Genomic DNA, 15,767 nt, shown 5'->3' with positions numbered 1-15,767 from the left:
TTACCGAGAAAACCTGCAAGGACTGCTAATCCATGCCTCCGTACTTAAAATTACGGCTTTCTCAACTTTTAAAGGATAACAGCTATCCATTGGCCTTAGGAGCCAAAAACATTGGTGCCACTCCAAATAAAAGTAACAATCATGTGTGCCCCTATCATAATAACAACCCTCGCCTCCCTAACCCTTCCAATTTTTGCCACCCTCATCAACCCTGACAAAAAACGCTCATATCCAAATTATGTACAAACAACTGTCATATATGCTTTTATTACTAGCCTTCTTCCAACAACTTTCTACATTTTCTTCAACCAAGAAACAACCATGTGAAGTTGACATTGAATAACAACCCAGACATTAGATCTAACACTAAGCTTTAAACTAGATTACTTTTCCATAATATGTATTCCAATCGCACTGTTCATCACCTGATCCATTATAGAATCCTCGCTATGGTACATAAGCTCAGATCCAAACATTAACCAATTCTTCAAATATCTCCTTATCTTCCTCGCTGCCATACTAATTCCAGTTACTGCTAACAACCTTTTCCAACTCTTCAACGGTTGGGAAGGCGTAGGAATTCTATCCTTCCTCCTAATTAGCTGATGACACGCTCGAGCGGACGCCAACACAGCAGCCATCCAAGCAGTCCTATACAACCGTATTGGCGACATTGGTGTTATCCTAGCGATGACATGATTCCTCCTGCATTACAACTCATGAGACTTTCAACAAATATTAGCCCTAAACTCCAACTCAAACCTCCTTCCACTAATAGGCCTTCTCCTAGCAGCGACAGGAAAATCAGCCCAATTTGGCCTTCACCCCTGACTACCCTCTGCCATAGAAGGCCCACCTCCAGTCTCAGCTCTACTTCACTCCAGCACCATAGTTGTTGCCGGAGTATTCCTACTCATCCGTTTCCACCCGTTAATAGAAAACAATACACTAATCCAAAACCTCACATCATGCCTGGGAGCCATTACTACTCTCTTCACAGCCATCTGTGCCCTCACACAAAACGATATTTGAAACATCGTGGCCTTCTCTACCTCAAGTCAACTAGGCCTAATAATAGTCACCATTGGTATTAACCAACCATACCTAGCATTCCTACACATCTGCACCCATGCCTTCTTCAAAGCTATACTTTTTATGTGCTCCTGATCCATTATTCATAACCTAAACAACGAGCAAGACATTCGAAAAATAGGAGGTCTGTTTAAAACACTACCCCTCACCTCAACTTCCCTAGTTATTGGCAACCTAGCCCTCACAGGAATACCTTTCCTCACAGGCTTCTACTCCAAAGATCTCATTATCGAAGCCACAATTACGTCGTATACCAACGCCTGAGCCCTATTTATTACTCTCATCGCCACCTCCCTAACAAGCGCCTACAGTACTCGAACCATTCTCCTTACCCTAACAGGACAACCCCGCTTCCCAGCCCGAATCAACATCAACGAAAACAACCCCGCCCTACTGAACCCAATTAAACGCCTCACAATAGGCAGTATAATCACGGGATTCCCTATCACCAGTAATATCCCCCCTACCTCACTCCCCCAGCCAACAATACCCTTCTATCTCAAACTCTCAGCCCTAGACGCAACTGCTCTCGGTTTCCTAACAGCCCTAGACCTCGCCCTTATAACCAACAAACTAAAAGTGAAAAACCCATCACAAATACTCAAATTCTCCAACATACTAGGATACTTCCCCACCACAGTTCACCGTATGATCCCCTAGCAAAACCTACTTAGAGGTCAAAACTTAGCCCTCCTCTTATTAGACTCAACATGGCTAGAAAAATCTATACCCAAAACAATCTCACAAACACATATTACCGCTTCCACAACGGTAACCACCCAGAAAGGCATAATCAAACTCTACTTCCTCTCTTTCCTCATCCCCCTTATCCTGACCCTACTTCTAATAATATAACCTATTACCCCGAGTAATCTCAGTCACAACGTACACACCAACAAACAATGTTCAACCAGCAACCACCACTAACCAACGCCCATAATCATACAAGACACCCGCACCAGTACAGTCACCTCGAATTAACCCCGACCCCTCCCCCTCAAAAATCACCCGGTTACCCATATTATTAAAATTAACCACCACCACTACTTCATCCAAACTTAAAACCCATAAAACCAACCCTACCTCCATCATTAATCCTACCAAAAGACCCCCTAGAACCTCAAGCCCTGAGCCCCATGTCTCAGGATACTCTTCAATGGCCATTGCTGTAGTATAACCAAAGACAACTATCATACCCCCCAGATAAACTAAAAATATCATTAAACCCATATAAGCCGCCCCCCCCCCAAGTTTAAAATAATCACACAACCAATCACACCACTAACAATTAAGGCTTAAACCCCCATAAATAGGAGAGGGCTTAGGAGAAAAACCTACAAACCCCATAACCAATGATACACTTAATGTCAATAAAACATATGTCATTGCTTCCATATGGACTCCAACCATAACCAATGATACGAAAAACCGTCGTTGTACTTCCACTACGAAAGCACCAGTGATTCCGATACGCAAATCCAACCCAATCCTAAAAATCATCAACCACTCCCCCCACCCCACTCCCCACTTCCGGGGCTTCTCCGGCCCCACCCATACCCAGGCCACAGTGACCTGGGCCCTGTGGGTCCCGGCTTCCGAGGGCGGGCTCGCCCTGGGCTCCTCCGGCATTCCTGAAGGGGTGGAGCCTGTGGGCCTTTATAAGGGCCGCTGGCCGGCTGGGCCGGCCTCCTGGCCGGACCTGCTCGCCGTGCACAGGCCGACTGAGGGGCACTGGAGCCCGCCGGCCTCTCTCTGCCCGTGTCTGTCCGCGAAATTCCGGCCAGGTCTCCCCGCGATGGCTCTCCCGACACCCGGCGACGGCGCCCTCCCGGCGGGAGCCCGAGGACGAGGACGGCGAAGGAGACTCGTTTGGACCCCGAGCCAGAGGGAGGCCCTGCGAGCCTGCTTTGAGCGGAACCCGTACCCGGGCATCGCCACCAGGGAAGAGCTGGCCCAGGCCATCGGCATTCCGGAGCCCAGGGTCCAGATTTGGTTTCAGAACGAGAGATCGCGCCAGCTGAGGCAGCACCGGCGGGAATCTCGGCCCTGGCCCGGGAAACGCGGCCCGCAAGAAGGCAGGCGAAAGCGGACCGCCGTCACCCGCTCCCAGACCGCCCTGCTCCTGCGAGCCTTCCAGCGGGATCGCTTTCCAGGCATCGCCACCCGGGAAGAACTGGCCAGAGAGACGGGCCTCCCGGAGTCCCGGATTCAGATTTGGTTTCAGAACCGGAGGGCCAGGCACCCGGGCCAGGGTGGCGGGGCACCGGCGCACGCAGGCGGCCCGGGCGACGCGGCCCCCGGCGGGTGTCCCCCCGCTCCCTCGCCGGTCGCCTTCACCCACACCGGGGCGTGGGCAACGGGGCTTCCCGCCCCCCACGTGCCCTGCGCGCCCTGGACTCTCCCACCGGGGGCTTTCGTGGGCCAGGGAGCAGGGGCCGTCGCCCCGCTGCAGCCCAGCCAGGCTGCGCAGGCAGCAGGGATCTCCCATCCTGCCCCGGCAGGCGGGGATTGGGATTTTTCCTACGCTGCCCTGGCGACTCCGGAAGGGGCGCTCTCCCACCCTCAGACTCCCCGGGGGTGGCCTCCGCGCCCGAGCCAATGGCGGGGGGATGGGGACCCGCAGCACCACAGCCTGCCGGGCCCTTGCTCGGTGGGACAGCCTGGGCCCGCTGGAGCTGAGCCGCAGGGCCAGGGTGTGCTGGCGCCGCCCACGTCCCAGGGGAGTCCGTGGTGGGGCTGGGGCCAGGGGCCCCAGGTCGCCGGGGCGGCGTGGGAGCCCCAAGTCGGGGCAGCTCCACCTCCGGGGCCCGCGCCCCCGGAGGCCTCCGCGGGGCAGGAGCAGATGCAAGCCATCCGGGCGCCCTCCCCGCCGCTCCAGGAGCCTGGGCGCTCGTCTGCACTCCCCTCCAGCCTGCTGGATGAGCTCCTGGAGACCCCCGAGTTTCTGCAGCAGGCGCAACCTTTGCTAGAAACGGAGGCCCCGACGGAGCTGCAGGACGTGGGAGAGCCCGCTTTGCTGGAACCGCTACTCCTCAGCGAGGAGGAGTACCGGGCTCTGCTGGAGGAGCTTTAGGACGCGGGGTTGGGGACGGGATCGGGGGCGGGGCGGTGGCCTCCCTTTCGCGGTGAGCACCTGGCTCGGTGTGGAGAGGCCTGTTTTCCCTCCGGGCTGACCAGCCTGGCATTCCTGCCTTCCCGGTCTGGGCGCGGCGGCGGCGGCCGGAGACTCCACACCGAGGAGAACTGAGCATCCCGGGGATTCCAGAGCCGGCCCAGGTTCCAGGAGGGGCACCGTCTACTGCGCATGCGCGGCTGTGCGGGCAGCGGCCTAGGCTCTGGGAGCAGCCCCGGCAGAGCTCTCATGCTTTGCCACCACCCGACCCCCGCTTGATCCCCCACCCCACTCCCCAACACAGCGCGCGCCCGCACGCACACACACACCCACACACCCCAACACACCCACACAACCACACACCCACACACCCAAACACACCACCCTCACCCCCACCCCCACCCCCACCCCCACCCCCACCCCCACCACGACCGAAAGCACCACCACCGTGTTCTGCACTGGGCTGCCCTTGCCATAAAACTAGGAATAGCCCCCTTCCACTTTGGAGTCCCAGAAGTTACCCAAGGAACATCCCTAACTTCTGGCCTACTCCTCCTTACATGGCAAAAACTAGCCCCCATCTCGATCATATACCAAATTCGCCCATCAATCAACACCTATATCCTCCTAGCTCTCTCTACCCTATCTATCATAGTAGGCAGTTGAGGAGGTCTCAACCAAACACAATTACGCAAAATCCTAGGATATTCTTCCATCACTCACATAGGCTGAATAATAAGAACACTAGTATATAACCCAACTATCACAATTCTTTACTTAACCATAGACATCATCCTAACAACTACCATATTCCTGACCCTCAACCTAAACTCAAACACCACCACCCTCATACTATCCCACACCTGAAACAAATCAACCTGTCTAGCACCACTAAGAGCATCCACCCTCCTATCCCTAGGGGCCTTACCCCCTCTAACCGGCTTCCTACCTAAATGAATTACCATTCAAGAACTCACAATAAACAATCACTTTCTCATCCCCTCTATCATAATTATCAGAACTCTGCTGAACCTGTATTTCTCTATACGCCTAATCTATACCGTCTCCCTAACACTATTTCCTACATCCAACAACACAAAAATCATATGGCAATTCGAAAACACAAAACCTACACTCCTTATTCCCCCACTCGTCATTGCCTCTACCCTTTTACTACCAACCTCCCCCCTAATTTTGGCTATCCACTAGAAATTTAGGTTAAACAAGACCAAGAGCCTTCAAAGCCCTTAGTAAGGAAAAATACTTCATTTCTGAAGTACATAAGGACTGCAAACACCTACTCTGCATCAATTGAACGCAAATCAATTCCTTTAATTAAGCTAAGCCCGCACTAGATCAATGGGACTCGAACCCACAAAAATTTGGTTAACAGCTAAATACCCTAATCAACTGGCTTTGATCCACTTCTCCCGCCGCAGGGAAAAAAGGCGGGAGAAGCCCCGGCAGAAACTTTTAAAGCTGCTCCTTTGAACTTGCAATTCAATGTGAAAATCACCTCAGGGCTGGTAAAAGGAGGACTAGACCCCTGTCTTTAGGTGTACAGCCTAATGCTTACTCAGCCACTTTACCCTTCCCTTCTCTCTATCTCTACCTATGCTCATCAACCGTTGACTCTTTTCAACAAACCATAAGGACATTGGGACTCTATACCTACTATTTGGTGCATGAGCTGGAATCATAGGTACAGCTCTAAGCCTTCTTATTCGAGCTGAACTAGGTCAACCCGGCAATCTACTAGGTAACGACCATATTTACAACGTTATTGTAACGGCCCTTGCATTTATCATCATAATTTGATCCTTATAATTGCCCATGGACTCACCTCCTCCATCTATTTCTGCCTAGCTGACTCAGACTATGAACGTACCCACAGCCGTACCATACTACGGTCCCGAGGACTTCAAACCCTACTCCCATTAAGAACCTTTTGATGGTTCACAGCAAACCTTACTAATCTTGCCCTACCCCCCACTATCAACCTACTAGGTGAGCTCTTTGTAATCGCAGCCTCATTTTCCTGATCCCATATTACTACTGTACTAACAGGACTCAACATACTAATTACAGCCCTCTACTCTCTCCACATGTTCATCACAACGCAGCGAGGAACACTTACACATCATATAATCAACATAAAACCCCCCTTCACACGAGAAAATACGTTCATATTTATACACCTCGCTCCAATCATTCTTCTATCCCTCAACCCCAATATCATTCTGGGGTTTGCTCCCTGTAAATGTAGTTTAATCAAAACATTAGATTGTGAACCTAACTATAGAAGCTTATCACTTCTTATTTACCGAGAAAACCTGCAAGGACTGCTAATCCATGCCTCCGTACTTAAAATTACGGCTTTCTCAACTTTTAAAGGATAACAGCTATCCATTGGCCTTAGGAGCCAAAAACATTGGTGCCACTCCAAATAAAAGTAACAATCATGTGTGCCCCTATCATAATAACAACCCTCGCCTCCCTAACCCTTCCAATTTTTGCCACCCTCATCAACCCTGACAAAAAACGCTCATATCCAAATTATGTACAAACAACTGTCATATATGCTTTTATTACTAGCCTTCTTCCAACAACTTTCTACATTTTCTTCAACCAAGAAACAACCATGTGAAGTTGACATTGAATAACAACCCAGACATTAGATCTAACACTAAGCTTTAAACTAGATTACTTTTCCATAATATGTATTCCAATCGCACTGTTCATCACCTGATCCATTATAGAATCCTCGCTATGGTACATAAGCTCAGATCCAAACATTAACCAATTCTTCAAATATCTCCTTATCTTCCTCGCTGCCATACTAATTCCAGTTACTGCTAACAACCTTTTCCAACTCTTCAACGGTTGGGAAGGCGTAGGAATTCTATCCTTCCTCCTAATTAGCTGATGACACGCTCGAGCGGACGCCAACACAGCAGCCATCCAAGCAGTCCTATACAACCGTATTGGCGACATTGGTGTTATCCTAGCGATGACATGATTCCTCCTGCATTACAACTCATGAGACTTTCAACAAATATTAGCCCTAAACTCCAACTCAAACCTCCTTCCACTAATAGGCCTTCTCCTAGCAGCGACAGGAAAATCAGCCCAATTTGGCCTTCACCCCTGACTACCCTCTGCCATAGAAGGCCCACCTCCAGTCTCAGCTCTACTTCACTCCAGCACCATAGTTGTTGCCGGAGTATTCCTACTCATCCGTTTCCACCCGTTAATAGAAAACAATACACTAATCCAAAACCTCACATCATGCCTGGGAGCCATTACTACTCTCTTCACAGCCATCTGTGCCCTCACACAAAACGATATTTGAAACATCGTGGCCTTCTCTACCTCAAGTCAACTAGGCCTAATAATAGTCACCATTGGTATTAACCAACCATACCTAGCATTCCTACACATCTGCACCCATGCCTTCTTCAAAGCTATACTTTTTATGTGCTCCTGATCCATTATTCATAACCTAAACAACGAGCAAGACATTCGAAAAATAGGAGGTCTGTTTAAAACACTACCCCTCACCTCAACTTCCCTAGTTATTGGCAACCTAGCCCTCACAGGAATACCTTTCCTCACAGGCTTCTACTCCAAAGATCTCATTATCGAAGCCACAAATACGTCGTATACCAACGCCTGAGCCCTATTTATTACTCTCATCGCCACCTCCCTAACAAGCGCCTACAGTACTCGAACCATTCTCCTTACCCTAACAGGACAACCCCGCTTCCCAGCCCGAATCAACATCAACGAAAACAACCCCGCCCTACTGAACCCAATTAAACGCCTCACAATAGGCAGTATAATCACGGGATTCCCTATCACCAGTAATATCCCCCCTACCTCACTCCCCCAGCCAACAATACCCTTCTATCTCAAACTCTCAGCCCTAGACGCAACTGCTCTCGGTTTCCTAACAGCCCTAGACCTCGCCCTTATAACCAACAAACTAAAAGTGAAAAACCCATCACAAATACTCAAATTCTCCAACATACTAGGATACTTCCCCACCACAGTTCACCGTATGATCCCCTAGCAAAACCTACTTAGAGGTCAAAACTTAGCCCTCCTCTTATTAGACTCAACATGGCTAGAAAAATCTATACCCAAAACAATCTCACAAACACATATTACCGCTTCCACAACGGTAACCACCCAGAAAGGCATAATCAAACTCTACTTCCTCTCTTTCCTCATCCCCCTTATCCTGACCCTACTTCTAATAATATAACCTATTACCCCGAGTAATCTCAGTCACAACGTACACACCAACAAACAATGTTCAACCAGCAACCACCACTAACCAACGCCCATAATCATACAAGACACCCGCACCAGTACAGTCACCTCGAATTAACCCCGACCCCTCCCCCTCAAAAATCACCCGGTTACCCATATTATTAAAATTAACCACCACCACTACTTCATCCAAACTTAAAACCCATAAAACCAACCCTACCTCCATCATTAATCCTACCAAAAGACCCCCTAGAACCTCAAGCCCTGAGCCCCATGTCTCAGGATACTCTTCAATGGCCATTGCTGTAGTATAACCAAAGACAACTATCATACCCCCCAGATAAACTAAAAATATCATTAAACCCATATAAGCCGCCCCCCCCCAAGTTTAAAATAATCACACAACCAATCACACCACTAACAATTAAGGCTTAAACCCCCATAAATAGGAGAGGGCTTAGGAGAAAAACCTACAAACCCCATAACCAATGATACACTTAATGTCAATAAAACATATGTCATTGCTTCCATATGGACTCCAACCATAACCAATGATACGAAAAACCGTCGTTGTACTTCCACTACGAAAGCACCAGTGATTCCGATACGCAAATCCAACCCAATCCTAAAAATCATCAACCACTCCCCCCACCCCACTCCCCACTTCCGGGGCTTCTCCGGCCCCACCCATACCCAGGCCACAGTGACCTGGGCCCTGTGGGTCCCGGCTTCCGAGGGCGGGCTCGCCCTGGGCTCCTCCGGCATTCCTGAAGGGGTGGAGCCTGTGGGCCTTTATAAGGGCCGCTGGCCGGCTGGGCCGGCCTCCTGGCCGGACCTGCTCGCCGTGCACAGGCCGACTGAGGGGCACTGGAGCCCGCCGGCCTCTCTCTGCCCGTGTCTGTCCGCGAAATTCCGGCCAGGTCTCCCCGCGATGGCTCTCCCGACACCCGGCGACGGCGCCCTCCCGGCGGGAGCCCGAGGACGAGGACGGCGAAGGAGACTCCTTTGGACCCCGAGCCAGAGGGAGGCCCTGCGAGCCTGCTTTGAGCGGAACCCGTACCCGGGCATCGCCACCAGGGAAGAGCTGGCCCAGGCCATCGGCATTCCGGAGCCCAGGGTCCAGATTTGGTTTCAGAACGAGAGATCGCGCCAGCTGAGGCAGCACCGGCGGGAATCTCGGCCCTGGCCCGGGAAACGCGGCCCGCAAGAAGGCAGGCGAAAGCGGACCGCCGTCACCCGCTCCCAGACCGCCCTGCTCCTGCGAGCCTTCCAGCGGGATCGCTTTCCAGGCATCGCCACCCGGGAAGAACTGGCCAGAGAGACGGGCCTCCCGGAGTCCCGGATTCAGATTTGGTTTCAGAACCGGAGGGCCAGGCACCCGGGCCAGGGTGGCGGGGCACCGGCGCACGCAGGCGGCCCGGGCGACGCGGCCCCCGGCGGGTGTCCCCCCGCTCCCTCGCCGGTCGCCTTCACCCACACCGGGGCGTGGGCAACGGGGCTTCCCGCCCCCCACGTGCCCTGCGCGCCCTGGACTCTCCCACCGGGGGCTTTCGTGGGCCAGGGAGCAGGGGCCGTCGCCCCGCTGCAGCCCAGCCAGGCTGCGCAGGCAGCAGGGATCTCCCATCCTGCCCCGGCAGGCGGGGATTGGGATTTTTCCTACGCTGCCCTGGCGACTCCGGAAGGGGCGCTCTCCCACCCTCAGACTCCCCGGGGGTGGCCTCCGCGCCCGAGCCAATGGCGGGGGGATGGGGACCCGCAGCACCACAGCCTGCCGGGCCCTTGCTCGGTGGGACAGCCTGGGCCCGCTGGAGCTGAGCCGCAGGGCCAGGGTGTGCTGGCGCCGCCCACGTCCCAGGGGAGTCCGTGGTGGGGCTGGGGCCAGGGGCCCCAGGTCGCCGGGGCGGCGTGGGAGCCCCAAGTCGGGGCAGCTCCACCTCCGGGGCCCGCGCCCCCGGAGGCCTCCGCGGGGCAGGAGCAGATGCAAGCCATCCGGGCGCCCTCCCCGCCGCTCCAGGAGCCTGGGCGCTCGTCTGCACTCCCCTCCAGCCTGCTGGATGAGCTCCTGGAGACCCCCGAGTTTCTGCAGCAGGCGCAACCTTTGCTAGAAACGGAGGCCCCGACGGAGCTGCAGGACGTGGGAGAGCCCGCTTTGCTGGAACCGCTACTCCTCAGCGAGGAGGAGTACCGGGCTCTGCTGGAGGAGCTTTAGGACGCGGGGTTGGGGACGGGATCGGGGGCGGGGCGGTGGCCTCCCTTTCGCGGTGAGCACCTGGCTCGGTGTGGAGAGGCCTGTTTTCCCTCCGGGCTGACCAGCCTGGCATTCCTGCCTTCCCGGTCTGGGCGCGGCGGCGGCGGCCGGAGACTCCACACCGAGGAGAACTGAGCATCCCGGGGATTCCAGAGCCGGCCCAGGTTCCAGGAGGGGCACCGTCTACTGCGCATGCGCGGCTGTGCGGGCAGCGGCCTAGGCTCTGGGAGCAGCCCCGGCAGAGCTCTCATGCTTTGCCACCACCCGACCCCCGCTTGATCCCCCACCCCACTCCCCAACACAGCGCGCGCCCGCACGCACACACACACCCACACACCCCAACACACCCACACAACCACACACCCACACACCCAAACACACCACCCTCACCCCCACCCCCACCCCCACCCCCACCCCCACCCCCACCACGACCGAAAGCACCACCACCGTGTTCTGCACTGGGCTGCCCTTGCCATAAAACTAGGAATAGCCCCCTTCCACTTTGGAGTCCCAGAAGTTACCCAAGGAACATCCCTAACTTCTGGCCTACTCCTCCTTACATGGCAAAAACTAGCCCCCATCTCGATCATATACCAAATTCGCCCATCAATCAACACCTATATCCTCCTAGCTCTCTCTACCCTATCTATCATAGTAGGCAGTTGAGGAGGTCTCAACCAAACACAATTACGCAAAATCCTAGGATATTCTTCCATCACTCACATAGGCTGAATAATAAGAACACTAGTATATAACCCAACTATCACAATTCTTTACTTAACCATAGACATCATCCTAACAACTACCATATTCCTGACCCTCAACCTAAACTCAAACACCACCACCCTCATACTATCCCACACCTGAAACAAATCAACCTGTCTAGCACCACTAAGAGCATCCACCCTCCTATCCCTAGGGGCCTTACCCCCTCTAACCGGCTTCCTACCTAAATGAATTACCATTCAAGAACTCACAATAAACAATCACTTTCTCATCCCCTCTATCATAATTATCAGAACTCTGCTGGACCTGTATTTCTCTATACGCCTAATCTATACCGTCTCCCTAACACTATTTCCTACATCCAACAACACAAAAATCATATGGCAATTCGAAAACACAAAACCTACACTCCTTATTCCCCCACTCGTCATTGCCTCTACCCTTTTACTACCAACCTCCCCCCTAATTTTGGCTATCCACTAGAAATTTAGGTTAAACAAGACCAAGAGCCTTCAAAGCCCTTAGTAAGGAAAAATACTTCATTTCTGAAGTACATAAGGACTGCAAACACCTACTCTGCATCAATTGAACGCAAATCAATTCCTTTAATTAAGCTAAGCCCGCACTAGATCAATGGGACTCGAACCCACAAAAATTTGGTTAACAGCTAAATACCCTAATCAACTGGCTTTGATCCACTTCTCCCGCCGCAGGGAAAAAAGGCGGGAGAAGCCCCGGCAGAAACTTTTAAAGCTGCTCCTTTGAACTTGCAATTCAATGTGAAAATCACCTCAGGGCTGGTAAAAGGAGGACTAGACCCCTGTCTTTAGGTGTACAGCCTAATGCTTACTCAGCCACTTTACCCTTCCCTTCTCTCTATCTCTACCTATGCTCATCAACCGTTGACTCTTTTCAACAAACCATAAGGACATTGGGACTCTATACCTACTATTTGGTGCATGAGCTGGAATCATAGGTACAGCTCTAAGCCTTCTTATTCGAGCTGAACTAGGTCAACCCGGCAATCTACTAGGTAACGACCATATTTACAACGTTATTGTAACGGCCCTTGCATTTATCATCATAATTTGATCCTTATAATTGCCCATGGACTCACCTCCTCCATCTATTTCTGCCTAGCTGACTCAGACTATGAACGTACCCACAGCCGTACCATACTACGGTCCCGAGGACTTCAAACCCTACTCCCATTAAGAACCTTTTGATGGTTCACAGCAAACCTTACTAATCTTGCCCTACCCCCCACTATCAACCTACTAGGTGAGCTCTTTGTAATCGCAGCCTCATTTTCCTGATCCCATATTACTACTGTACTAACAGGACTCAACATACTAATTACAGCCCTCTACTCTCTCCACATGTTCATCACAACGCAGCGAGGAACACTTACACATCATATAATCAACATAAAACCCCCCTTCACACGAGAAAATACGTTCATATTTATACACCTCGCTCCAATCATTCTTCTATCCCTCAACCCCAATATCATTCTGGGGTTTGCTCCCTGTAAATGTAGTTTAATCAAAACATTAGATTGTGAACCTAACTATAGAAGCTTATCACTTCTTATTTACCGAGAAAACCTGCAAGGACTGCTAATCCATGCCTCCGTACTTAAAATTACGGCTTTCTCAACTTTTAAAGGATAACAGCTATCCATTGGCCTTAGGAGCCAAAAACATTGGTGCCACTCCAAATAAAAGTAACAATCATGTGTGCCCCTATCATAATAACAACCCTCGCCTCCCTAACCCTTCCAATTTTTGCCACCCTCATCAACCCTGACAAAAAACGCTCATATCCAAATTATGTACAAACAACTGTCATATATGCTTTTATTACTAGCCTTCTTCCAACAACTTTCTACATTTTCTTCAACCAAGAAACAACCATGTGAAGTTGACATTGAATAACAACCCAGACATTAGATCTAACACTAAGCTTTAAACTAGATTACTTTTCCATAATATGTATTCCAATCGCACTGTTCATCACCTGATCCATTATAGAATCCTCGCTATGGTACATAAGCTCAGATCCAAACATTAACCAATTCTTCAAATATCTCCTTATCTTCCTCGCTGCCATACTAATTCCAGTTACTGCTAACAACCTTTTCCAACTCTTCAACGGTTGGGAAGGCGTAGGAATTCTATCCTTCCTCCTAATTAGCTGATGACACGCTCGAGCGGACGCCAACACAGCAGCCATCCAAGCAGTCCTATACAACCGTATTGGCGACATTGGTCTTATCCTAGCTATGACATGATTCCTCCTGCATTACAACTCATGAGACTTTCAACAAATATTAGCCCTAAACTCCAACTCAAACCTCCTTCCACTAATAGGCCTTCTCCTAGCAGCGACAGGAAAATCAGCCCAATTTGGCCTTCACCCCTGACTACCCTCTGCCATAGAAGGCCCACCTCCAGTCTCAGCTCTACTTCACTCCAGCACCATAGTTGTTGCCGGAGTATTCCTACTCATCCGTTTCCACCCGTTAATAGAAAACAATACACTAATCCAAAACCTCACATCATGCCTGGGAGCCATTACTACTCTCTTCACAGCCATCTGTGCCCTCACACAAAACGATATTTGAAACATCGTGGCCTTCTCTACCTCAAGTCAACTAGGCCTAATAATAGTCACCATTGGTATTAACCAACCATACCTAGCATTCCTACACATCTGCACCCATGCCTTCTTCAAAGCTATACTTTTTATGTGCTCCTGATCCATTATTCATAACCTAAACAACGAGCAAGACATTCGAAAAATAGGAGGTCTGTTTAAAACACTACCCCTCACCTCAACTTCCCTAGTTATTGGCAACCTAGCCCTCACAGGAATACCTTTCCTCACAGGCTTCTACTCCAAAGATCTCATTATCGAAGCCACAAATACGTCGTATACCAACGCCTGAGCCCTATTTATTACTCTCATCGCCACCTCCCTAACAAGCGCCTACAGTACTCGAACCATTCTCCTTACCCTAACAGGACAACCCCGCTTCCCAGCCCGAATCAACATCAACGAAAACAACCCCGCCCTACTGAACCCAATTAAACGCCTCACAATAGGCAGTATAATCACGGGATTCCCTATCACCAGTAATATCCCCCCTACCTCACTCCCCCAGCCAACAATACCCTTCTATCTCAAACTCTCAGCCCTAGACGCAACTGCTCTCGGTTTCCTAACAGCCCTAGACCTCGCCCTTATAACCAACAAACTAAAAGTGAAAAACCCATCACAAATACTCAAATTCTCCAACATACTAGGATACTTCCCCACCACAGTTCACCGTATGATCCCCTAGCAAAACCTACTTAGAGGTCAAAACTTAGCCCTCCTCTTATTAGACTCAACATGGCTAGAAAAATCTATACCCAAAACAATCTCACAAACACATATTACCGCTTCCACAACGGTAACCACCCAGAAAGGCATAATCAAACTCTACTTCCTCTCTTTCCTCATCCCCCTTATCCTGACCCTACTTCTAATAATATAACCTATTACCCCGAGTAATCTCAGTCACAACGTACACACCAACAAACAATGTTCAACCAGCAACCACCACTAACCAACGCCCATAATCATACAAGACACCCGCACCAGTACAGTCACCTCGAATTAACCCCGACCCCTCCCCCTCAAAAATCACCCGGTTACCCATATTATTAAAATTAACCACCACCACTACTTCATCCAAACTTAAAACCCATAAAACCAACCCTACCTCCATCATTAATCCTACCAAAAGACCCCCTAGAACCTCAAGCCCTGAGCCCCATGTCCCAGGATACTCTTCAATGGCCATTGCTGTAGTATAACCAAAGACAACTATCATACCCCCCAGATAAACTAAAAATATCATTAAACCCATATAAGCCGCCCCCCCCCAAGTTTAAAATAATCACACAACCAATCACACCACTAACAATTAAGGCTTAAACCCCCATAAATAGGAGAGGGCTTAGGAGAAAAACCTACAAACCCCATAACCAATGATACACTTAATGTCAATAAAACATATGTCATTGCTTCCATATGGACTCCAACCATAACCAATGATACGAAAAACCGTCGTTGTACTTCCACTACAAAAGCACCAGTGATTCCGATACGCAAATCCAACCCAATCCTAAAAATCATCAACCACTCCCCCCACCCCACTCCCCACTTCCGGGGCTTCTCCGGCCCCACCCATACCCAGGCCACAGTGACCTGGGCCCTGTGGGTCCCGGCTTCCGAGGGCGGGCTCGCCCTGGGCTCCTCCGGCAT

This window comes from Macaca nemestrina, unplaced genomic scaffold (assembly GCF_043159975.1).
Source record: "Macaca nemestrina isolate mMacNem1 unplaced genomic scaffold, mMacNem.hap1 Scaffold_103, whole genome shotgun sequence".
Lineage (NCBI taxonomy): Eukaryota > Metazoa > Chordata > Mammalia > Primates > Cercopithecidae > Macaca > Macaca nemestrina.
Note: the sequence above shows the minus strand (reverse complement) of the source record.